General features: G+C 44.9%; 1 protein-coding gene across 3 annotated transcripts in view; it reads left to right on the plus strand.

The window, feature by feature from the left end:
• The first annotated feature begins 1,115 nt into the window (after window positions 1–1,115).
• Window positions 1,116–27,212, plus strand: part of LOC124186999 (LIM domain only protein 7) — a 62,402-nt gene continuing 36,305 nt past the window's right edge. For 2 of the 3 annotated variants that reach the window (XM_046579230.1, XM_046579235.1), the window contains exon 1: window positions 1,117–1,612. The gene's annotated coding sequence lies outside the window, so the exon portion shown is untranslated. Of the gene's footprint in view, window positions 1,613–27,212 lie in introns of all 3 variants that reach the window. The other variant, XM_046579233.1, reaches the window with a different exon arrangement.

Here is a 27,212-nt window from a genome sequence, read left to right on the forward strand (position 1 = left end):
CTCGTGCCCGTGTTGTATACACCGCGTGTTTGCCACCGATTGCGAGTGTGTTTGCTTCAACGACACGCGGAGATGCGTGCCGTACGTGCGCCGGCTTACGCGTCTTCGGATCACTCCGAATTGCGTGTTATTTATTAGAATTATACCGGAGTCGTGGGCTTCTTTGGCTGCGGGAGATTTTTCCGCCCATACAAAACTACAAAGAGAGACCTTACGCGGTAGGCTACGAATAGAGTACCTACCACACACTCCGTGTTTTGACGGAAACCTTTTCAAGTCGGAAAAACTACTTACAAGATTCATCACCGCCTCGCGTACAACTTATACTATACATATGTTGATCAAAACCACACGGTGCACGGAGAACAGAAGCTCACCACTCAAAATCTATTGGATTATTGAATCACTGGCATCTAGAATTGCGATCCCTTAAGATCATCGGTACGGAAACGAATCGACGTGGAAAGTGCCGAAGGTATAAACAATATGTATAAACATAAACAGAGAGCTCATTAGACTGTATATATATGTATGGTTATCTGCTTTTTCTCAAACTCACGCTGCTTTTGCAACCCAGAGGTCGAAACCTGAAGCCCTTGGGTCCCCCAAGGCGACCGGTGGGTCCGAACAGCCCTCAATCTCTCAGCGACATTAGAAAAGTCAAGACGGTCCTTTCTCGTGGATTTGAAATGAAAGTCAAGGAACAGATTTAATTCGCTGGATTTTTCATTCATTAATCCCCCCATTTCCGATAAAATCATTCGCGAAGCTTAGAAATCGAATTCTAGAGAGCCCGATGACAGGGTGGAGGAGAGAGACAAACAAGGTCAAGTCGTGTAGGTACGTGGAGCAAGCATCGAATTTGTCGAGGTGTCGTTTTATACTTGATCGACACGAAGCTACGAACCTACGGGCTCACCCGTACCTAGGGGAAATACGAGGGGCGCGGGGGTGAAGGACGAGGAGGGTGTGCGAGCGAAGCGAGAGGCGTGGGTGTGGTAGTGGTAGTAGAAGCGGGTAGTGTGGGTTCAGTGGATGCGAGGTGGGGCGAGACGCGGCCTCGACGCCGAGGAAGGAAGGGGATTCCGTCTCTGTCGGATTCTGCCCCCGGGCTCCTCGTCCTCAGTCCCTCGCCGAAAGCCGGCTCGCTCGCGCGCCTCTCGTGCCTCTCCTCAACGCAGAGAGAAGACGGCTGTAGATTATTACCAGTAAGCAGATAAGCAGATAATCAGATAAACTACGGACCGAGTTTAACGGGACGAGTTTGTCGGTTGCTCCCCGCCATTTAACAAAGTGCCTCGATCGTTGCGTTGCGTTACGTTGTTGTTGCAATTGCCTCCGGAAGCCAGTGATCGATTTTCCGACGTCGGTACGCGTCGAAGGCCGACGTCCTCAGTGCACCCCTCACCCCCTTCGTCCATCACTCCACCCTCGATATTCGCCGTTCGCAACTTGGTGGTTTCTCGCTGCGCTACGTGGTGCGCGTTTCCGCATGCAACCTACAGTTGCATTGTATTCGTGCAGGACTTTCCGGATCTCGGCTCGACCAAGCTTCGTTGTTTCCGGATTCCTTGGATTACGCGGAAGCCCCCGGAGGTACTGAGTCTCCAAGGTAAGGACCGTTCTATTCGCAATTGTGTAACGTGTAAGACGGCAAACTTGCGTACCTCGTCGGCGTTGTACGCCCACCCATACCTGCTCGCTACGCGGCTTAGAATATCCTGGACGATTTAAAATGGCGACCAGTGTTCCTAGATACACGCGCACCACGCGTCCTCTCTCCCGCAACGGTACGGATCTTTCCGTGTCACGGGGAAACTGTTTGGGACTCGAAGCATGCGGTTTAACCGAACGTTTGGAGCAGGAAATTATCGCCAGGAAGGTGTTGGTAACTGGCCGCTTCTTTGGAAAACGGCCGCCTCTCGAGTAAATGTGATTGTCTGCTCATCGATCTTAATATCATTCTATCTAATTGTACTACCAGGCTGAAGAACGAGCCTGAACATACCCGCAAGTCCGTTTCAGCCGGTTTGACTGATCGATCGAACGTACGGTGCCTTTCCGGGTGTTGGTTGAACTTTGAAACTTGTCGTTTCGTATCCTTGCGCAACGGGAAGGTCAGCATGCATGGTAGCGGATATTCCGCGTGCGCGAATTACTGCATCGTGTATGCATTGCGATGTATATGCTTGCGGGCCTTGCGCAACGCTTTCAGCGCCTTCTCGGTACATCGTTGCTTACGTGGTACGTCTTTACGGTAGTGTCATTTTTCGCATATGCATGAATCATGCCGTCCTCGCTAACGTGATTAACGATTGTACGTCGCGTGGCCTTACGAGTCTCTTACTATCTACTGAACTAATTTTTTTCTCGCCTCTTCCGCCCCTCCGGAGAACACCTAGTCTTGTTCACAGTAGCCTTAACGAAGAAGACGAAGAAAGGTTGAGTGATTCGTGCCGTTGGAAAAATAAACAGCCTCCGAAAATACGAGAGCCAGTCAAATTTTCAGGCATTGGATCCTTAAACTCTAGCTTGAGTAATCCAGAAGGCTAATCTTTGCTGTTGAACTGTCCGCGATTTTTGCTGACAATTTTGGCATAACGATCGCAGACGAGGGTGACTCGTAATTGATTTTCTTCTACGGGATTCAAGTTAGTAACGTTATCGTAACGAAACATTGAACAGAGAAATTCACATAGAGTGGCTTTTAAAGAGCCGAATTTTCAAACTACCAAACGAGCACTTCTTCCTTTATTATACGGTCTACTGAATTGGAGACATCTCTGAATTTGCGAAACGTCGGTTTCTCTGGACATAAATCGTAGTTACAACAACGTTACTAACTTCTATTCATTCTCAACCGTCGAGGGTAACTCGAGCCGGACCTTGAACTCCAAAAAAGACGCTGCTCCTCATAAAATTTGGGAATAAGTAAAGAATATCCGTTTATGTGCCTACCTGTTCGACTGATTGTTCGCTCACGCTAATCTATTTACAAATGTTCTATTTACATAACGCACAGCGGGTCGTTGGCCTGTTAGCTTTCGCTCTGCCTACCTGAAGGGTAAGAAGAACTAAGAAAAGATAAATTTGCTAAAGGGGAACACAATTGCGTGTATCGTCCTGATGGGTCATCACGCTCTCTATTTTTTGGTACTTTTTCCATTTGTCACGCTAATTCTGGACGTACCCCGTTGGTGCCGCGGATACTTATTATAGGTACACTTGTGCATCACGCTTCTAAGTATAGGAAGCGGGGTTAGGTGTGCGTGCCTCGGCTTCTGCAATTGCGCGAGACGACTGTTTTGAAACAATCCTGGTTTCCGAAGTGACTCAGAACACGTTTGGCAGCGTCACTCGCGCTGACTAAACTGAAAATAGACTAAACCGAGAGTTGAGATTCTTTTCGACAATTTAAGCCCTAGCTCTAAGATATCGCCGGAAATAGAGTGTTGCGCGTTGTTTCAAGCTGGATAAATATCTCACCCCTGTATTCATTAACATCGCCTCCAACGTTTTTCCCTCAAGCTCGCCCAAGTTTCACCAAAGTACGAACTTTTTGTTTGCCATGTTTTTAGTCCCGCGAGTGTCGACATTTTTTTCGCTCTTTCAGGTTTCTACTGTTATGCGTACAGGCAGGTATACCTATATTGATGTACCTACTTGGACAAATTTTTGCCGCGGAATAATTTCGAAATAGTTTCAATATACGTATATACATCCAGTATAATTACCTAATACCTGTCCTCTCAAATACGTGTCTTTCTAATTAAATATTCAGTCATTCAAATGAATCAAATTATTTACTCTGTTAGACGTTTATATCTGTTCAGATTATATACTAGATAGTCTCGTGTGAATTCGATTTATTATCAGCGTTAACTACCTACTTGACAACTAATCCTAGATCATTTTTAACGACTCGAAATAAAAAGAAATTTCGCAAACTTCGTAATTTTATTTCTCGGCATTTTGTATGCCTCGTATCCACGAGATGCTAAAAATTACCGAATCATGGATGGCAATATCACGTCGAGTGCACCGAACCTGTGACTTAACCCAAGATCAGAGTCACGTGGGAAAACGCGAGGAAGAAGAAGAAGAAAAAGAAGAGCAAAGTAATCATTCCAACAGCTCTCGCGTTCGTTCCAAACTGATATCCGACTTGGAATAAATTTTTTATGAACAATTGATTTCCTAACACATAACTGATACAACGTGACAATCCGACCTACCTCAAACTAGATTTGAAGGCGGCGAAAATGGTCTCTGAGCAAGATCCGATTGCACAGGGAACCCGCTTCATTCATTCAAGTAGATTTCTTGCGAGGGGCTTTTGTTGTCCCCGGTGACGACGAGTTTTCGAGTAAGCAGCCTCACGGTAATCGCAGTTTCGCGGCTTAGCAAAGCAAGTACATACACACATACAGTCAGACGAGGAAGGACTGTTTAAGTCATGATTTAAAGTTTTTTTTCACTATCCTAACTGCTTCGCAGTCACGCGGGCGTAAATAATTGATATTAAACGGTGCCGCGAAAGAAAGTTTATTCGGCGGACTGCACCGCAAAGAGAAACGATTTTTAAATTCATCACAGATTTTTCATCAGGGTGCGAGACGTGGATGAGAATTGCGACATGCGGCAGTCGCACACCTTCTCCTTCCCGCAGACTAGTCGGCATTGTGTCCTCCGTGGTCTCGTTGAAAGATACAAAAGGCGGTGTCCAGCTGGCGTCGGATTTCGCGACGATCCACTTCCGGCTTACACCGAGTTTCCCCTCTTTTCAAGAATACCGGTATAAAACGGACACCCGATTTCCCTGTACGGCTATACTCGCTGAGAACAAAAAATCACGCCCGACTGAAACGAGCTTTATAAAAAAATGTCCCTTTTTCCTCCGCGTTTCGCATTTTTAAGAGGTAACGCAACTGTAAAAGCTTAGAAAATACACCATTCTTTTTATTCTGAATGGAGGAAAAGGTAGCGAGATAACAATATTTAAGGAAGTTGCTGAGCATATATATCCAAGTATAATACAAAAAATTATTATTAACAAATATTAAAAAATGACGACACTGGAGCCATTCTCGAGAGACATGCGGCACGCGGTGTAATTGGTGCAAATTTAAATTTGGGAAAAAATAAAATCATTCGATCTGCATATTAATAGCTGCAGAAACACGCAGCGGATATTCGATGAGTTGATTTAAACGTTGTTTATTAGCAAATAAGTGTCCTTTATTTGGTCGGCAATTGAATATTTTCATTAAAGTACTCGCCAATTACACAAAAATCCATATTTTCAAAATCCCATACGTATTCCTCTAGCTACGGACATGTAGATTGAGCAGTTTCTTTTTTTTTTCTAGATTCAAATTTACACCAATTAGAGTGCGTGCCGCAGAATTCAACATATGTCTCGCGATAATGGCTCCAGTGTCGCCAGTTTTGAATATTTGTCGATAGTAATCTTTTTTCGTGATACTTAAATACACGTCTAATAATTTCCTCGAATATTATTATCCTATTAACTTTTCTTCCGTCGTGAAAAAAAGTGGTGAAAAAAGCCGTTCTCTTTTTTTTTCCACAGTGGTGTGACCCCTTAATTGTAAGCCGGAGAGCATCGAAAATGTAGCAGAGCACGCGATGATTCCGACACGCAGAGCTCTCGCCCAGGTAGGATATGTACCGTTGCCGGGTGCGTGTCCGTGCGTAACCGGTCGTCGAAGCCGAGTCGTGTACCGGAGTGCCGTTAGGGCGTCCCCAAGTCCCCGGGGGACCTGGGGCCCCGCGAAAATATCCCCCTTACCCCCCACCGGCACACGGTGGGCCCAGTGACAAGGGAGACGAGGAAAAGGAAAAGGAAAAGCCGTGGAGCTCGATCCCTGATCAAGAGACCGGAGAAGCTCTCTGCTCGGCGATAAGAGAGGTAAAAATAAATTTCGCTCATCCTTTTGGTTTTTCTGTATAATACCTGCGTGAAACTTGATAACCACGCGCGCGTTGCGCCGTTAGAAGTACCGCACGAGTACCTCGATGACCGCTCGTCGATATTGCCTCGTGTTCGTTTTCTGAGGGAAAAAATTTCCCGAGTATTTCGAGAGAGTGGATCGGAGACCGGGAATGAATACCGCGATTCTTCTCTTCGGCGGGGAAGAATTACGATCGTCGTTATCATTGGCTAAAGTGAAAGTGTACCTTGTACCACGTTCATGCCGTGAGTTGGGATACGGGGAGAATCCCTGTGCCACGGATTTACTTTATAGGAGTAAAATGTAGTACAAGGAAGACACGGGTAACGCTGAATCGATTTGGTATTATACAGGTATATCCTTGATTTTCTATACCGCGCGGGACGATTTTTATCTCTTCGTCTTTGACACAGTTCTGACTCGTATGTTACACGTACGCGGAGCGTAAACCTACCTACTTAGGTTTCATTTATCGCAACAACTTCCGCCGCTTCCCTGTAACAGTATCGCAGCGTCTTTGCGAGATCTCGGTGCAGGGTGAAAGTATAACGTGGCGGCGCTGATGCTCGAGCCGTCGATATCGATGTAAATTTAGAAAGCAATTCAAGATACATGCGCATGCACATCGTAATACAGGGTATAAACACATTCACGATTTTGCTCCATTTCATTATCGGTGAACGATCGATCGATAATTTATGCAATGAAAACAATCCGGTATTTCCGCCGGGAAAATTTTTTCTCGGAGAATCCGATCGTCGTCGCTGTTTTAACACTCGCGTTCCTGAAATATTGTGACTTTCAAACGACGACGATGAGCAGAATTTCTCACTTCATTCGCATTCAGCGTCAATTAATGCAGTTGTTCCCTGTTGCCTGTAATTAGCCACGAAGTCAAAGTTAGCACTGGTTAGCAAAATTTTCGTTGACCAGTGTAATCGATCAACGATCTCACCCGCGCCGCTTGCTCGATGTTCAGTGAATCTGGCCGAGCATAAGCCTCTCGGATAATTAAGATCGTACATTCGGAATTTCAGACTTCCGAGTAGAGGCGCCGCCAGTCTCGAGTTATATAATCCCATTGTCTTTCAGGCGCCGGAACTACGATGCCTGGCGGATAAAATTTGGTAAATTTACTTATTTCTCATTCCGGCTCTTCGTAAGACGAACTTACGCCACGTCACTTGAAGCGTGAAAGTCGAGTGGCTGCGGCGAAGCGAAGGAGTCAGCGTTTCGCAATATTCCTGCGGTCGATGGCTGGAAACGTTATTCTTAAGAATGCAAAGCCGCGGCAATCCGTGATGGCAAATCGATACGTCCGCGTTGAATTAAATTATCTCGATTTTTCTGATTTTTTAATTTTGTTATTCAACGTGTTTCTACCCGACGTAAGACTCGCTCCGCACTCTCGGCGTGGGCGAGGCTCGAGTTTATTATATACGACCGACTGCCGTTGCGTCATGGCCCAGCGGAGTAGGCATGAGAGAGACCCGAGCTTTCCTTGATTAGACCCGACGGCCACAATTATGCGAGTCTGTGTAAGTGTGTAAGTGGGTCGTGGGCAAGGAGATGCGACCAGGCCCTAGTCCTAGTCCTCTGCAACTAGGCATCATAAATCTGGCAGCCTTTCCGACTCCTCGGCAGCCCGTACAATGAATGACCTATCTCAACTGCCACCCACCCACCACTCGGGGGTGAACGGACGGCGGAGTTCTCCTCCACCGCAATCTCGACGAAGTCGTCTCCCATGACTCACTTTCGGCATGTTGGAAAATATTGCCTTTGACGCTGTTTCTTTTTGACATTTATTTTCATCTGTTTTATGTATCTATGTTTGGTAATGGGGGGAAAAGGGGGAAAGAGTACGCGAATGTCACGAGTAAATAATAATAAGGTGTTTCACGGTAAAAAAAATTTTGTTACTCTGCCAAACAGATTCAAAAGTTCCATTTGGGTATAAAAATACGCCTGTTAAGAATTAAGCTCTTTATATCAACATTAAGATGTTGCGCGTCGCAGTTTTCTATTCTCTATAAAAATAACGTGGGAAAAACATGGGTTTTTGCTCCTTCTGATTTTAATAACCGGCTAACGATACATCGTATACAAAATTCACGTTCAGATTTTTGTACTGAATTGAACGCTCTTGGCAAAAGGTTTCTTGTTATTTTCTGATAAATTCACTCGTTCAAATGTTATTCCAGGTCAAAATTTATTCAAATGCCTTGTGGAAAATATTTTTTCTTATAGAAAATGAAAAAGTGCGATGCGCAACCTCTTATTGTAAATACTGAGGGCTAAAATTTTAACAGGCGTACTTTTGTACCTAAATAGAACTTTTCGAAGCTGTTTGGGGAGAATTTTTTTTGTCTTCTAGTTTTTTTAAAACACCCTAGTGAATGATCTGAAAGCGACGAAGCTGCGTCACGTCGCAAAAGCGAATCGTGAGACGGACACAAATTACAACTAATTGTATGCTAATCGTTTATGATTCTCATTGGTGAGACTGTTTTCGTCGAGACTTTATATTCAGGTTGCCATAGCGTTCGTATACCAAGTGATTCCAAAGGGAACATGCGTACTTGTGTTAGAACGTTTATTTTCTAGAGTTTCGACTCAACCGACAATGCGAGCCACTCACAGTCAGTGTTACAATGTGTTTGCACGCTGTGGCGTATACTACTTTACCTACGTGGCGGTCTTCGCACACGACGCTTACCTATTATTCACATTATGGAAGGGCTTGGGGCCCTCAAGGTGCCGTCGTACGGGGTACTTTTCCACGGGCAACCGCAGGCAGTGGTCCCAAAGCATTATAAGTAGTGAGAAAAATTTCAATCGTATCGAAGGTAACGTGAGTTTCCTGTTTAACCAGAAGAGAAGAAACATTATTTTTTAATTCTCGTTCCGACGTTGTCAGTAATTAGACACCAACACGCGCATACGTCTTCTATGTATTCTTATGTATGATACATGTAATGAAAAATTCAACTCGATACGTGGACGGGAGACGCACCTGAGTTTACCCAATGAATTGTTTGAATACAAATGAACGTGTTTCAGGGTTCCAGCCGGCTTGTTTCTCAGTTTTCTTTCTCCCTCTCCCCAAAATTTTTCTCCCGCTCGCTCTTTCTACACCCATAGGCACGTAGTCGCTCGGTTTACTGTTAAATTCTGGCCGGAAGTGCGGCGTTTCACAACCCTCGCTCTTTACCAAAGCCTCTATGTACTATCCAACACCAGTGAAGGCCTGCCATCGTACGGGAAACAGACGGCACGCAGATGGACTCTTCGTGTCTCTCGCCTTTTCTAACTTCCTGCATCAGGCGCAACGAACGGTCTTCATTGTACCATGGTAAAATGAAAATTCAAACTCAGCGGATCTGTTCCCCAATATCTGGTGACAACTGTTGCAATCAGCTCTGGGCGACTGTATTTGCATTCGTAAAATGGACATTCTTCGTCCATTCACGTGTTTGAGTATAGGAACGGTTTTCATTCGTAAAATGCGCTTTCGGTGTGTACAAACCTAGAGTTAATAAACACTGCATAAATGTTCGGAGCGAAATTATATTTTGGGGAAACTGGGCGTTATGTTCAGTCGTTACAACAGCAGTCATCCTGCCATGTGATCTCGACATTCTAGAGGCGTGTATCCCGATTCGCATGACGAGATTAGAACGATACTACGCTGACGCGATAGAGTATTTTTACGTTTTGTTTTCCCAATTTTATCACTTTCCTTCGGTCTCCCGTTTCTCTCAATCTCCTCCGCGACTTCCTCGCTTTCTCAACCATATTTGGATTAACTCACTTCGGCCTCTCTGTCTCTCTCTCTCTCTCTCTCTCTCTCTCGATTTAGATTTATCTAGGCTACTCGTGGTGGATAGTGCGATATTCCATATACGCATCTGTAATAAATACGTGGCCCGTAACGCGTGTACGCTACTCATACGGAGACGGACAAAACGCACACTGGCTAAGCGGTACGCAATATTACGTGACCGACGGTTATAATAACAACAGCAACATTAATAATAGCGATGGTTCGAACAACGCTCCATACATCATCACCAATGGAATGGCCTCGGGGAGTGGGAACAGTGTTTATTATTCTGATATTTTTCTGATTTTCTCACATTGTTGAACGTACACCGAGGTACCGTACTTCACACTCCGCTGCAGTTGCAAGTTTTTTGTTAAACTTGATTCGTTTGGCATTACGTATGAAAAATAAAATAAAAAATAGAACAGGCATTGCAGTGTTCCTACAGATGCAAATTTCGGACCATGGGCGCGGTAGTTATTTTAAACGCGTAGGTGATTCTATAATAATAAAACTCGATTGAGTAGTCGCTGGTTTTTATTACGGCCACCTTTTAGTATTAAAAATTAAATCCGCGACGATGGCCAAGCGGCATAATGTGCTAGTGTTAATGCTTATTCTTTATCTTAATCATTTATATTTCACCAGTCATGTTGATACGCGGACACTTGTGCACGCGTGTGCGCGTGTGCGTCTGTTTCCAGTTATTTGAACAGTCAATCCATACTCGCACATAATTACACGCGCGTAGTAAAGTCTCCGGTATAAATTATTATAACCCGACTTTCATTTCCTCCTTGGCTCGATATCTATCTCTGCTTACGCTCACTGCTTACGGCCCAAATAAAAAATACATCTCTGCTCCGGAGTGTAACTGTGTAACTGTACAGTACGAACTTGATTCTATAACGAATTAGAATTGTTACAAAGGGATAAACAACTACGCATCTTCTACTGTACAGAGGCAGGCACAAATCACGACCAACCGGATTGAGTAACATGTCCGTTCACTGGATGATTACTGGATGTTAGAACGTATCGGCTAAGTGATCGTGCAATCTCGCTGCATAATCTAATTCTTCAGGAGTGTATACCGCTATATTGTGCATGCCATGTTCCCCACAAATGTTGGGAATGCCTCGTCAACGGAAGCTTTTTGGTAATCTGCGATCAATCGGTGAAGAGGTCAGAGCGAATAACACTTTTAAAAAATTATAGAGTCGAATCGGTCATTCGAGACCGGATGGGCAGGGTGATGGGGCTGTCGCTAGCTATGATTGCGTCACTTCCGGCGCAGGTCAACGGTGTGCAATCACATGCGCGTTATTACACGCTCTCTTCTGGATGAGATTTCGAGCCCGCGTCGTGTCCAGGCTCTGTAAAACACTTTGGTGCGATAACTGTACTTTGTAGCAAGTAGACGCAGCCGACTTCTTCCCGGCTTATTCACGATCAGGGTCCTGCAGCGTATATCTATTCCTCACACAATGATCTACGGACGGTTGCAAATGAAAAATGCATCGCTCAAAAATGAAAGCGGAAAAATGCAAGCTGCAAGAGCAGGGAAATTTATCGATTTGTTGCATTTCGTTCCCTGTTACGATGTTTCGTTACGCAAGGGGCGTGTCGAATTTTTCATTGCAGCTGAGTATATAACCTTCTCGTCCGAGTCACCTCCGCGTCTGATTGAAATCGAATGAAATTCGTTTGGTATATCTATAACGTAGATTCGACTGAGTTGCGTGGGTGCGTGGGCAGGCCGGCTACACGATTCTTATTAGCCCATGTCTCGCTTTTCAGCATCGATTTGTTCAAGTATTAAAAATAAATGTGACTCGTATTTGACGCATTCCCCGGTGCTTTTACACGTTGTATTCGTCGAGCAACATCCGTGAGACATTCATTCGCGATCCGAATCAGTCGGCAGGTGCGCCTGCAGCCCGAAGGTAATAAGCTGCGTATTTGTACACATGTACATGGTATAAGTGTATGCACCCACCTACCCACCTATACCTAAAGGCAGACCTCTCTCTACGTGTCTCTAAGTATGACACACTGCGGAGAAGAAGGTTACGCGCGAGAGTGGAGGAGAGAATGCAGTGCCCGGAGTGCCGTCGTGTCGACTCGGAATCAGTTCTCGTACGTACCTGAACTGGGTAGGTATAACGTACCTGTACGTCAAGAAACGCGAGCCGCGATTCTCGCTCGTTGCGCAATCACCGCGGTAAGCGGTATGAACGTATGCCTATGCATACCGCATATACTGTCTCATTGCATACGTACGCAGCAAGCGCGCACGCAAGTGAACAACAAACAATTAGATGACTAAGTTACCGAAACGTACGAGCAACAACTCATTTATTACACCTTGTTCGTATTGTTTTACGCAAGCATATGCAGCGGAAGGAATATCCTCTTGGCGACGTCTCGCGTTTTCTATTCTGCACGACTTTGGCTATTTGAGGGAGGACCGAATAACCGCGAGTAGTCAGTCTCGTCGACAATATTAAATACTTTGCGATAAGATAAAAGTCGGGAAAAATCAACCGCAATAACGACGATGAGAAAATTAAATTTGAATAATAATAATAATGCTCAAAATGTATCGACTCATTGGTTAAACGAAACATTGCCTAGCAAATTTTTAGGGAATCATTTTTTTTTTTTTTTTTTGTCATGTGAAATTTATGTGTATTCAGAAAAATTAACGAATTCATTTCACATGATAAAAAAAAAAAGCCGTAAAAATTGCTAAACAACGTGCTGTTTAAACGATTTATTGAAAACTTTTGGGAATTATTATTATTCAAATTCAATTTTCTTATCATCTTTATTGTGATTGATTTTTTCCGACTTTAAATTTATCACAAATTATTCAATATTTTCGGCGAGGCTCACTTTTGGTTGACAATGAGAATGTATAGCCAGTACGTCCTTAATTATGTTCACGTAGGAGCTAAGTGTTGGACAGGATTAGGCTTTCGACGTTCTTTGCCAAGAATAATTATTTAACTTTCGGAGTGTTCGGCATATTTCGGAACTTGCCAAACTCTTTAAATTCAAAAACATTCACAATTTTCACCGCGATATTCTCCAGCTTACCTCCGTATGTTCACCGTACAAGTATTATATCGTACGTACCTTTGTTTGAATCTCATGTCGAACCGTTAAACGGAAGTCAGACGACAATTTTGACGGTTCGTTTTTTTTTTCTGCTGGTAAAAAAATGTGAATAAATTCAAAGCAAAGTGGCCGAGAAAAAGACGAATAAAGTTGAAAAATCTGCTCCTTGTATGTATTCGAGCTGACTAACGCGATGTTTTTCTGCTCTCGAGCGAGGACGGTTATAAAAATGTATTCCTTTCGTTCGGTTTACCGTTAATTATCCACGATGTTTATACATGTGCGTTATATACAGCACATTTCTGCGTGAGCTACCGTAGTCGCATCTCATCGCCGTTACGTCATGTAATACTCACCACACGTATAAGTGCAGGTTTCTGACAAGGAGAACCTGTTCTTATTATTTCTTGCAGTCGAATCGCGATTCGATGCTCCAATTTCGGGTCAATGAGGAACATACCATATTTCGTAAAATACGGCCATCATTACGCAAATGAAATATTTTTGCCCGCAAGCGAGCGAAACTAAGATGATTTCACATTTCTTCGCTGCCGCTAATCACATCTTGGACAGAAAATATCCTAGATTATATACGTAATTTAGTAGGTTCGAACAAGGCTAAAGGTAGCTGCCAGAATTAACAGCGAAACGTTTTGATATTCATTCGGATAAGGTAGCGAAGTCCAAAATTCAAAATTTTGTGCAACACCTTGAATCCCCGATATTTTTATATAATAGAATTACGAGGATAAATCTGAACCGCATTTATCTATTTCCAAAAAGTTTCACACGTTTCTCGGCTAACTCAGCTTCATTAGGTTCGAAGTATTCTTGGTTCCCTACACCAAAACGTAATGTCTCGGCTGTGTGATCGAATATTCGGTGTTTAGAATGAATTCCCGTTAATGCAGAGTCGAAGGGATGAAGCGATTAACAAATCGTAATCGAGGCCACGATTCGTCAGGGATTTTTCACCGTCTACGCGTGACGGAGACCCGTTACGATGAGTTGGTCCGTGTAAGTTCAGAGGGCGGGTATCAAGGAAACCCTGCAAGTACGGTGTCCCTCGCTACACGCTAGGTTTCGTGTTACGATTTGACCTGAAATACCTGACCTCTGCGTCCGATTGTCCACCACAGCCTCGCCGCCGCGATTGTTTCTATTATGCTGCAAAAGTATGAAACGCGAAAGGATCAGAATGTTACGCCGATAGGGTATCCCAGATTTCTTGGAGTGCGCCATCTGCAAAAGTCGACAAGCAAACCCGTTCGCCCGATGCTCAGAAGAGATGTCCTTTACGGAGAGACTTTGAAAAGTCAGCCGCGGAGTCCCTGACCTTTTTATAATCGTTCGCTGACGCAAAAGTCGCGTACCTACAGTGCTGCAGATCGGTCTATATGCATAAGGCAGCCTGCAGGTAGCGGTAGAAACGGTACAGATATACTTCGATCCGGGGTGATACATGCCCATATTTTAAGTTTAGAAACGTTTAAAGTACCGTTAATCGCGCCACTCGGTGCTGATCAACGATTATGCACAACTCGTTATAACTTTATCTGCATTAAGCCTCGGTTGCAATTTGTGCAGATTTTTTATATCTCGCTATAGGTTTCCAATCGTGTGCGCGCGGAGTGGGCGATTGGAAATTAACATAGTCGCTCGAACGTCGTTTTGCATGGTATGATAATTGGGATAAAAGATCGGCCGAGCTGATATATTAAATAATTATTGCGAAGGTGATGTTGACGGAGGTATAAGTTTTACTATCGAGATCTCGCGGTAAATAAATAGAAAAAAAAGGAGGGGAAAAAACCACGACGCACACTCAGTCGGCAGTCACCGCCAAGGCCGAGTGTACTAGATTGTGAAGAAAGGAAGTTTTGAAAGGAAATAGTTGTCGATGGAGCAGAGCTAGACAATTATAAGTATATCGACTCGATGCTGGGACTTGGGCGAGTGTAAGTTTAACACGACTACGGCTACGCTCGTCCACGTATAGAGCATATCAGCGTCCCTGACTCGATCGAGTTGTTTCTCATTTTATACATCCGATGATTTGAATTCGAACCTCCTACCGATGCCTGTGGAGTCGAAATAAAAATGAAGAGCGAATCAGAGTAAAATCACGGGAATTTCTCAGAGATACGTTCTTGTCGATGGAATATTTCTTAATGGTCGGCGTAGATTGGCCGCCTCCCGGGGTTCGACTGGTCCCCTTCAAGAAATATTCTCTGTGTATTTTACATAGCGAAACACAAAATGCAACGCGCGTTTATACCTGTGTACACCGCCTTGCTCCAGATACCTCATCCGCAGTCGTAGACGCGTGACGAATCCCTTGTATATCGCAGGCGTGTTATATCTGTTATTACGGTGCGGTAGGACAGGGTGGTAAGAGAGAGGGTACGGGAAAAGGCATACGCGTTCAGCCTTGCGGGAGACATTCAATCTGATCAAGGTGATCCCGTAACCCAGGTAGACGATGGTTTCATTTTGGGGGGATGCCGGGTATTATGCATCGTCCTCCCTCCGGATGAATGAAGGGAGGCGAAGGCGGAGAAAGGAGTCGGTAGACGAGGATATTTCTTAACGAGCTCGGATCAACGAGGTTCTCGGAGCAATTTCATTTGTGCATCATTACGTGTACCTGCACCCATTCAAGCGTCGATCTTGAGCAACATCTGCATCATTCCAAGGAACATCTGTTATGCTTCCATAAAACAAGTAACGGTCTCTCACTCTCTCCGTATCCGTCTTTCTAAGCCCCTTGCAGTCGAGCCAAGGCTAAACGGAACAGTCGTCAGAAATCGCTGACGCTGGAGACAGTGATTGCGAACACTTGATGCTCGCGAGATAGTCTTTTCGCCAATCGAGTTCAAGACTTGGTAGATATATCCGAAGCTCTTTCGTGACTAACGTGAATGAGGATTATTCTTCTGTCCGCTCGGTGACGCCAATTTCTCGAAAGCAATAGAAGAGGAGATGCTAACGTTGCGCCGAATCAAAGACACGGGTACTTGAAAAAGTTGACAGTTGGTCTCGTTGTGGTACATTTTAAAAATCATTCACGCATATGACGCTGCCTCTCCGTCATTGTGAAGGTAAAGCAAAAGATTCGTTCATTCCTCAACCTCGGTATGCGGAGGAAATATTGTTTTGGGCAGTGATTTGTCAACGTTGAAAACTGTACTACTTGATATTTGTCAGTGGAAACTCGCTACCTAAATAACGGCCCCCGGCCTTCTTGACTTCGGCGTGACTCGTTGCGAGAGAGTTATTTCTGGATGTCGAGTGAGCAGAGAATAGGCATACACACTTATACCCACAGAGCCGCAGTGATGTACGAAATCGGTGAGTAGGTTTGGTAGATGCACCGAGTAGCTAACGCAATTCCCCGTGTTTCCGCATCTCGGCAATAATTGTCGGGAAACAAATGCGGCGCAAACAGAGTCCCGCAATATCGTGATTGTCGTTAGCCTGATTCCATTCCGTAACCCCCCTTCTTAAGATAAGATGATCCGCGATGCGTGTCACGGAAAGCCGATCTTGCAACGATAGCATTTGATTCGGATGGATCATATGGATCAACACCTAAATCGGTGCGGTGCACATTCGAAAGGCGTCTATATTTACGGGGAGATTGACCGATGAGATATGCGATCGATCGACTCGTGCCAATTCCGGCAACTGCCAACAGCCAACTTTACCTCGCTTTTCTCGTCTTATTCTTGCCCGAGAACTGCGGCGTATGTGCCGCACGCACGTCTTCAATCTTCATGAGTAAATTTTCTCACACGACGACGCAGTCTTGTTGCAAAATATTTCAACTGTGCCAATGCATCGAGCTTTGTACGCGTCTCGCGTTATACTTTCACTCTATTTTCTCTTTTGCCATTAGAGTCCGTCGGGTGCAGGTTACAACAACACGGGCGGATAACATACATTGCTTGCGGGAGAATGTCGTCGTTTCTGAGGCTAATTAGTACCTCTCTAATTTCCTCACATCACCTCCTCTTCGCCGATATGTAGACAAGGTTGAGAAACAAAGTGAGGCTAAACCGACGCTTAGCTCGGACGTTACATCAGTGTCACCATAGGTTCGCGTTGCACGAATAAGAGATGAGCGCACATCCAAATCCCCTGCTTTCGTTGGCCTGCAGTTGGTAGCGAAGTCAGTCTCTTTCTATCTGCGGACAGTGACCAAACGCTATGCCGGTTTCCTAAATTAGGTTGCCCTTTTCAGATCGGCCATCACGGTCCAAATACCTCGGGACGTCATTCTATGTTCGAGTGATGCCAGATATCGACGAGTTTCCGCTGTAGGATTTGATCCGCTAGCAGACTTGACCCGTGGTCTTCGGTTGAAATTAAATCGACCGTTTTATGCAGCGTTCGCGTTTTTCCTTACGTTGTATTATATTTCTAGCGAGAAAAACTCGACCTCGTTATCTACGTTTCACCACCGATCAAGGAGCGTTAAACTTTGAGGCTGATCTCGGCTTGTGGCAAGTTTTTACACGCGTATGGAAAGTATAATATAACGAGATCGTGTTTCCGTTAGAATCAAATTTCTCGCCAGCCGTACGTTGTAAAGATTGTAAGAAACGAAACAATATCATTAAAATAACAGTTTTGACGATAGGCTCAAATGTTGCGACGAGTCGCCGAGTGTTTGTTCCACGTTTGTTCTCACCCGAGGTGCGGTATTCAATTGACAAAAACGAAGTGCGATCATACCGCTTCTCTTCAGTCATAACAACCTCCCGGGTCTGACTCGTCTATTCAACCGACTGCACGAATATTGTCATGCGCGTTATATTATCCATCCGGCTGAATCGAACATTGTCCAGGTAGGTGTCATTCGCGTATTCATCCTATAAAAGATATTTCTACCTTTCGTACCAAGTCTCGAAGCCAAGTATACGAAGAAACGTTCAAATATCAGGGTACTTACAATCGGGTAGACTGGCTGTATGTTGTTAGGCATCACGTAGTTCAATCTACAACGAAACAATACGAAAAATGCAGAGCTTTTGTACTAACATCCTGTTAAGCATCGCGATCTATAGTGACATTCAGGCGTACAACGGAGCGGTGAAATCATCCGTTAACACAATGCATGAGGTTCTAATATCCATATACTGCATATATATATATATATATATATATATATATGTATATATGATTGGGATGAATTTCTTCTCTTCTCACTAAGGAAATTAATCGAGTACAATTATTAACTGCATGATGAAAAGAAAGAACAAGGAAGAAATAACAAGTTAATTTTATATATATATATATATATATATATATATATATATATATATATATATATATATATATATATATATATATATATATACATACTCATGCATCATTGGAGAATTCCTGCGATAAAGTAGAAAGACCGTGCAGCTTGGCGTTGCGGTGTGAAACTGCGTTTTAATGCCAGTAATCTCGTTACCTAGTTTATACCGAGTCAATTGTCTTACCGGTTGGAGTCACGCCTCGTCGAATATTGTCTCTCCTTCCCGCAACACCACGGAAGAAATTAATCTAGGGAAACGCATTTCCTTTCTGATAAGCACACCGGCGCGGCGTCACGAACAGCAGCAACAAAGGGCAATCGCGAATATCGATTTCGTTCAACGATAAAGTCTTTTCTAGACGAATGAAAATCAAACGGTCCGATCTCCGGCTCTCTAATATTCATGTACTATCGAACTTTGACTATAGTTCGATGCTGCGACAAAGGGGTCAAAATATATCCCATCTTCGAAATGGTCACTTCTAGGTATCGATATCATTTTATTTTTCGTATCTTTTTTCTGACGCTTATGACGTGCCCGCGGTAATTGGGTTCTATTTTCAAAGTATCGGGTTCGTACCGTTGGGATAATCATTTCCTACAAAACGGGCATCAGCGAAAGAAATTATTACCCACTATATCTACCTGCAGCACGCATGTTTTCACCCTGGCATTAAACTTGACTCGGGATCATCCTTAATGATCGCATCGGTTATTCCCACTACTGGCACGCGTAAGGCCGTGTGTGTAGGTAACCGGCACACATCGGCATTAAAATTATTATTAAGGACGATCTTTTGTCCCGCTAGGTACAGTCAGTGCCTCCGCAGGCTCACGTTCCAGTTTCCGTGACTCAATTTGGCGCCGATGAGAGTCTTCCGTTGGGTAGGGACGGCAGAACTGCACCGGAGGGAGAAGAACGGAATACAAAATTCGATCAAGTTCTAGCCGTTTTCGTATTCTTTTCCTATACAACGCGAGCTACTCTCAATACGCGATAGTTATGGTTGATCAGTTCCCGGGGGATATGATTGGCATGTCGCGAGGCTCGATCAAACCGAATTTACATGCAGCGACTGTTCTGCGGCAGTTCCACGGACCTTTTCTCCTCCTCCACTGTACCGTTTCTAACTCTTAGATCTGCCATTAGGCTGGCTCCTCGGTTGTCTTCTCTCTCATCAACGCAGGTGATCCCTTACGCACTGTGCGCACGTCTATCAGAGGGAATTACCAGTCTCGTTTATAGTTTCTCGTATGAAAGGCGGAAAGTTCATGAGAAAGAGGGAAAAGGAAGGAAATAGAACGCCTTGCGCTAAAATCCAGCCAGCTCCCAGCATCCTAGTCAGCCGTCACGCGATCCGCCAATTAGATAAAATCAAGTCGTCGAAATGCTTCAACTTTTAACGGAGCTTACATGCTTATACTCGTATAATACGTCTGGGTATACTCTACGCACGCTCGGTTTTAGCTGGCGTGCGGTAATCGCGAATAGGAAGTTGAGGAATCCTTCTACTGCAGGAGCCCCATTTGCATCTGCTACAGCTCCGCACGGGATTCGGAAATAAAAAACTGAATAAAAAGAAAAAATTACTCGTCGTAAGTGGTTTTCACATGAAAGGATAGTGAGACCGGTATTATTGAGGAACCGAGGCGGAACAAGACTCAGCGACCTTGAAGATAGAAATCGCTGGACGAGGTCGGCCACTGGATTTTAAACAAATTCGTCCATCTTTATGCGCGCCTACCAATTGTGAGTTTTCTAATATCTGAACGATTCGTAGTAGGTACACCGATGACTTCTTTCGACGATAAAATTATGATCATGTACAAACGGAATTGCGATAACAGCAAGCGTGCCGTTTTCCACATTCCCCAGTTAATTCGTGTCGCGTAGATTGTGCAAACACATATTTGATATCGTGTGAATTGTTTGCCTCGCGTGGTGTATCGTTACGTCAAAACCGCGATGCGTCGCGACTCTTCACATACCTCTACTCGCTGCATCGGCAACGTCGAGCGAAGCGACGCGTATTTCCTGCCACCGTTGCGAAACCACACTCGCGCTAACGTACGGGGAATACTTGGGCAGCACATGAAACTGTATTTTCAACGTAAATGTATCACGACGAAACTATAACTTGACACATGCGGATGAAACCCGTTGCCTGTGATGTGCAGCGTTAAAGAATGCGAACGTGTGTACCTAAGCGGAGGCGTACGGAATCGCCGAAGGAATCCCAAGTGCCCCGCCCTGACCACTTGACTTCAGGCCACTGACAATGAGTCACGAATTGCGCTATTCGTAAAGAGAGCTTACGTAAGTTGAGCAGGTTGAACGCTGTTACGAAGATCGGGACCATGGACCTGCTTGAAAGACGAGATATACATTTCATACTTTCTCCCGCGTAACCCCTGCTGAACGGAGAACAGAGAACAGACGTGTACCCGCAGGTAATGGTCCGAGCGCCGCGAACTCTGCATGTGTGCGGCAGAAAGGTAGGAGCTGTACATTCATCGATCCGTAAGCAGGAAATCGGGTCAGAATTCGGGAGCCTCATCTGCTTCGGGAGCCCCTTCTGTTCTCACATCACCTTGGCTAGTCGTGTACGCGTTATAGTCCCGGTTTTATGGTGTTACGTTTCCGTTGCAGCGGTTGAGTTTCTCGTCTCTTCAGATGTAGCCTCTGCATTCGTAGTCTGGCTGGGTATCGTTTTAGGTATCAGGTGTTCTCCATCTATCGAGTCCCGCAAACCTCCAGCTACCGCAGCAGCAGCCGCTCTACTTACATAATATTACGTCTTGGTTGCGGCCTTGACGACTGCCTTTTCATCATTTCCTACTACACGACAACTGTACCGTGTGATTCTGCGGTGATCGAGAAGACCTAAATGCGATCACAGATCGCCTATCTCTCGTACACCGCACCGTCGTGGTGTCAAGCTCGGGGGAAATTTCTGGCATTTTAAGTACGTGAGGACGAAACGGACGCGCCGGACGGGAATGTCTAGGCGGGATTATGAAATGATCCGTAATTCAGGACAGCTTACATTGTAATATCCGTCGGAGCGTATGGGATGCTGGAAGAGTCGATCTGTCCGCGTCGCCTAACCGCGGGTATCTCGAAAATAACCTTCTAATCCGAAAATAATCTCCGGGAACATGATCAACGTTATACCGCGACGAGGAGAACCCGGCTCGATGCTTACGGATGCTGCGGGCATGCATTCAGGGTTTCTCTCCATCGCGTTCCGGATGTATAATCTCGTACGCCTGCAGTGCGCGGGATAATTACTTGGATGTGATTCCAGAAACAAAGAGAGACGGGGCACGGGGAGAGAGAGATGGGTATGCGGGTCTTCTCTTCGTTTCCTCGAGAAAGCGTGTGGTTCAAGAAATTCACCGTATCTTCGTGCTCGAACCGATGCTTGAACGCTACCATTATCGTAGCCTGTAGAGCGTCGAAGGACGACGGATAAGGGAAGTGGTGAAAAAATTGAAAAACCGGCACACCCGTTAGATTATAAAAGTAGTGATAAGCGGATCGGACGACCTCGTCGCGGGAAAGTTTCTATGTAGTCACTCCTATGCAGGACGTGAAGTAAGTTTATCCGAAAAGCCGTGAAAACCATGGACTCGGATCGAAAAATCTGAAACACGCAGGCTAGCTGGGGGGTCGAACAAAGGGGTCTCCGATGTCGCCTGGCTCGGGGTCAGAGACGTGGGGGATTCGAAATACCGTAAGACAGGGATTCCGTTGCGTGCTTGGCTTATACCGGGATTTTTTTGTCACGCAACTCGGCTTGTAAGTAGTTTAAAATCACGGTATTCATCGAACGAATAATAATGTCTGTCAGGAGTTCCAGAAGTTCTATACTCTTTAGACGGCCGAGATGCAGAAGAGGAATTATTCCGTGAGATATTTCTTCCAGGATTGAATATCCGCGGATGCTGCGAACGTAGGAAGTCGTCTTGCGGCAGCAGCAGCGTTAGGATTCTCAGCATTCGCATTGCCGGGTAAATCGAGGTTCTTCGCTGCACCGGTTAGTTTTAATTGCTCCCGGGGATGAGAGAGAGCTGTTAATAGGGCCCCGCTTCGTAAGGATAGGCAATGAAAAGAAGAAGATACGTGAAACCGTCTAAAGTATTTCCAACGCTGGTCAACCAGCGGCGTTTATGATCAGCTCCGTTGTTGGCCCCGCTGCGTCTACCAACCCTGCACCTGCGCTATACACATTGTTCGACGAAGAATTTGATACCAGTTATTTTGTTCCTTGTTCTCGTCTGCAGAGGCTACAATGTCAACCCGCTCACTTTTGTTACGTCGCAAGACTCATATGAGGAAGAAAAAAGAAGAAAAAAAACGACATAAAGACGGAACACTGTTACGAGATTCCTTTATACTCCGGAGTCGTAAGTCGGCCCGCCCATAACATGATCAACGACGCTAATAACCTACCACTACCACCTCTGGGCTATAGGCATAAAAAAGCGAGACATTTCGGACGTTAACAATGACCGATGGTCTCTGCGTCAAGTCAGAGATATCGAGGGTCTTTGTCTCAATTAGGTATGTAAAGTACTACCGCCTAGTACGTAAGTTACTTCGAAGACGATCAAGTCCAAGCTTCAACGGTCTCGTAGTATTTGTGACGCTGCGTGCAGGAAGAGGGAATTTTGCTGACCAGCTATTCGGCCTGGTGTCAAACGGTTGCTACAGATCTGATCGCTGTTAGTCGTGGATGAATTTGTATGATCGAACGGTTATACAATACGACAAAGAGAGCGAGGAAAAGTTACGGCGCCTCTCACCGCGTCGGCATCGTCTCGAACACCCGTGGCTAGTCTTCAAGTGTTTAGCTCCTCGGGCACAGCTGATTGTGAGCCAAGCCTAGAAATTGAGGAATCTGAAAGTGGATAATTTGGTCATTTCGTGCCACGTAAGAGCACCTCGGTTGACCAGTGATGAAGCCGCTTCGCACAGAACGTAGAAAATTGATGATACTTGTTTCCCCCGACGCGTTGATGGAATGATAATAATAATAACAACAACAACAATAAAAATAACAATAACAATAATAATGATGATGGCTATCACTAATAACCCGAGTCGAACAAGACGCCGCCTTGCCGCGTAAAGGTTGATTCCTCGATTCAAGTTCGAGCTCGACTGTTCGCTTCGGATCTGCAGAATCTCATTCGACGCTGGCTGGCCAAAGGAAAGCGATACTCACCGGTTGAATCTTCGGTCGGTGCATTAGGTGTGTTTTCTTCAAGCGACACACTTACGATTAGAGAGAGAGAGAGACGTGAGGGGGACAGGAGAAGGGGGGGGGGGGGGGTGAGCAAGATCGAGCGATGGAAGGATATTCTCATGGCTTGAACCACAGTACGTGGTGTTTCTATACACTAGGACCAGGAATATTATAAATGTATAAACGAATTCTCAGGTAATTACCATCTTACCATCTTATAGTCGAGAGTTTACTTTCCTCCTAGGCTCACGTTGCAGGTGTTGTTTACCTAGATAGTTGATGCAGCGGCGCATGCGTTGCGTACCTGCTTGTTATACCTCCACGTGAACTGAACTTTTAATTCGACCTAGTTTCGAGCCTTTTCATTCTGCTCGATTCCATACGTGTTCCGCGCCTCCTTGTTCTTCAATTCTTATCTATCCTCTGTTTCAAGCGTACAATATTTTGCAACCGGTAGCTGCCAATTATTCCGCCAATTAGTGTATCTCCGCAGCAAACCTTGTGCCGTGCAGAAATCAGTCTTATTGTTAATTATTATAATGGACTCTGTAGGCATCGTTTCGAGTATGCTAATTGCTTATACATGCTTGATCGTAGCAGCTCGTATTTTGAGTAGATTAGAGCGCATTCCAGGCCGTCGAAGGGAACCTGCGGCGACTTTGCTTTTTGTTATTTTTACACGGTATTCTTCTTCAGACTTTTTCCGAAGATTAAAAGAAACTCCTGACAAGCAGGCGTTAGCCTGCACAAACGTTATTGTGACATATTTGAGCTGCTTTTGTCGATGCTTCTGACATAAAAAGATAACAGCGCCCCTCTAAAAGCGTCGCGACGCCCTTCGGGCGGGTCCAGATCCGACGTTCTCGATATATGTACATAGTTTATTAACGTTTTAACGACCCCATAAATCTCCTTCCCCTTCCTTCCTTCCTCCGCTCAAGACTGAGGTATACGTATAAAGCGCGACGACACGACGAATGCGGACGGCTACCGCAGCGCCAATCCGACGCCTTATTGAATTATTACAGATTAATTAAGGAACGATATTATTTATGTTTTGTTAATCTACTGCAATAATATACGCGGGTGGCTCGAATTACGTCCCTTGCAATATTTCCGCCTTTTATTCCGACTCTGCTTGAATAAAATTTAACAAGAAATTCCATTTCTCTCGCTACCACGTTACGTATGTATATTAATTTCCCGGGTACAAGTCTAGTGTCCTAAACATAAGGGTACGTGGTGAAATTTACGTATTTTTAATTTCACGCAATAAAACTTCATTATATCTTAATTGAATTGCTAGATTAGGGGTGTATTCGTCAATTAATCTTCGAACAGTGAGCGTTCAAGATTCATGCCATCTCCTGTCACGGGGGAACTCCCAGACTTTCCCGTACAGGAATCGACCGCTAGATCAGCGTTAGGGCGGTGGAAGAAGGAAAGAGAGGGAGGAAGAGAAATAAGGTACTACTCTTCTACTCACGTGCGTCCGCGTGAGAGAGATAACCGGGCCGGATAAAAGTCTCTGTAATATGAATATACCTGTACATATAGCACCGATTGCGCAAGATTTTATCGAATTAATAGTGTTTCGTCGGCTGTGTTTTTTTACCTCCGATCATCGCGGTATAGGCCGGGGTGATAAAATAAAGTAAACGCCCTCCTTCACCGATGTTTCTTGGCAAGGCAGCAGCCACGATATTGATCAATGATCTGCCGCGGCGTCCCGCCTCGAAGGGTCACCGCAGGGTCAATATTTTACTACTCTCGAGCGCCGCGGTGGATCATTATTTCATTTCTTCATTTAATCCTTCCGCCGTTTTTTGTGCCCCGACGACCGGCATTATTGTTATTGAACGAGATCGAGTTTTATGCGTACAAGCGAATGCCGATACGCGTCGAGAAAAAATTCCAGACTATTCCGCAGGTGGCCCCCGGATGGTACAATTTATTCGTGATTGAGAAACTCAATGCCAACGAGTTAATTCGAGCATGCTACGCTTTGCACCAGTAACACGATGCAGACTAGGTATTATTAATTGGAAAGATCGAAACCGAGGAGCAGAAAACAATGTTACCACATACACGCGTACCGATGCCTATTCGCGCTATACTATATGCATATACACATACATGTATACACGCGTTCATACGGATACACAGATTTATGGCCATTTCACTTAACCATTTGCTCGTCGACGAGCAATTATCCGCGCACCTGCACCACCTGCGGGAGCGGTGAATAATTGTGCCCATCTTTATTAATTGTTAACAATATTGTGCATACCCGATGACGAGGACTGGGTGCCATGAATATTTATCGAACCTCAAGTCGAGTCGAAATTTACGTAGGATTCTGGTGTTTCTTACCAATCTTTCAACTTACGCCAGCGAGGATCAATGCGGGAGACTAATTCGCGTATTAAGCAAGTTGGGTAGGTAGAAGAAGAGGAAGAAAAAATTATTCCGGCAACGTACATCTTGCGTCAAAATTTTTGACGACGCGATCGCGCAGGCAACCGTCTCCTCGCCTTTAACATTCGTCTCGCAAACGTTCAGGGGGCTTGAGAACCTGTCACGAAGGCTCTAACTCCAAACTGGTCATGTACGTACAGACACGACGTACGTACATACATACATGCATATGCACGTTATAGGCGTACGAACTTATCTTACATACGGTGTTGCTTTACTTTAAAACCTGCCGTCATGGAGAAAAATTCAGGTAGTGTTAATTAACCGACCGGAATGACGACACGTAACAGCTCTGGCTCTGTAAAGTGTAAATGTTCTAAGCTTCGGGGAACAACAACTCTCGTGTATAGAACGGCTAATTCTCGCTAGTCTTGCACCGTTTGTGGTGTAAGAACGGTTGGTACAGACACCGACGTGAATCCTACGATTATTGCCTTCGTCTTTGACATTATTTTCTTTCTCGACACGTCTTTAACCCGTATACTCGGCTCTGCCTTCCTCACCGCCTCTCGAGTTGCGTGCAAAGATCATAATTTACCGAGTTACACCGGAGTTCGTTGACTCCCGCGTTTACAGGGTAAGCGAAAAAAGGGAATGAATAAAAATGCCACCGGCACTTGTATACCGAAATTTAACCATCGTCTAATTACGCGTATATTCAAACAATACCCAGCGGAATAAATTGCCCGAGCCTATCGTAATTACTTTAGGTATACGCGGACAAAATCGCGCACCAAGCCTTGCTAGAATTTCTCCAGAGCCGGTTTCGCAGTCTTTCGGTTCACCCGGTGTAGTTGCGCGAAATCCTCCGCGCCTTCTAGATCGATGGGAATACTCGATAGACCGGAGAGGGAGCCGTTTCGGACAAATAATAGTATCCACACTGACGGCCAGATCTCCTTATAGCGGCTGGATTTGGTCATTCGATTGACCAACGATTTCCCACGGTGGATAGTTGACTCAACTGGTATTTAACACGTACCGTACGTAGTCCGATAATCGCGGTTTTCTGCACCGGCCTCTATCCTCGCGGCTTGGAACTTTGCACAAGGCATTGCATTAATTAGAACGCTTAAAGTATATTCATTAAGGGTGATTAATCGACTCGTACACGTCGCTATAATTTTGCTTCTTCTTTCATGTTACAGGTAAGCTTGCCGTTCGTTTGTAGGGAAAGAAAATTTTTGATGCCTTCGTCGTGGTAAGTTGAACCTTTACTAGCTGGTAGAATTCGAAAGACAAATTCAAAGAAC

The sequence above is a fragment of the Neodiprion fabricii genome, chromosome 7 (assembly GCF_021155785.1).
Source record: "Neodiprion fabricii isolate iyNeoFabr1 chromosome 7, iyNeoFabr1.1, whole genome shotgun sequence".
Taxonomy (NCBI): domain Eukaryota; kingdom Metazoa; phylum Arthropoda; class Insecta; order Hymenoptera; family Diprionidae; genus Neodiprion; species Neodiprion fabricii.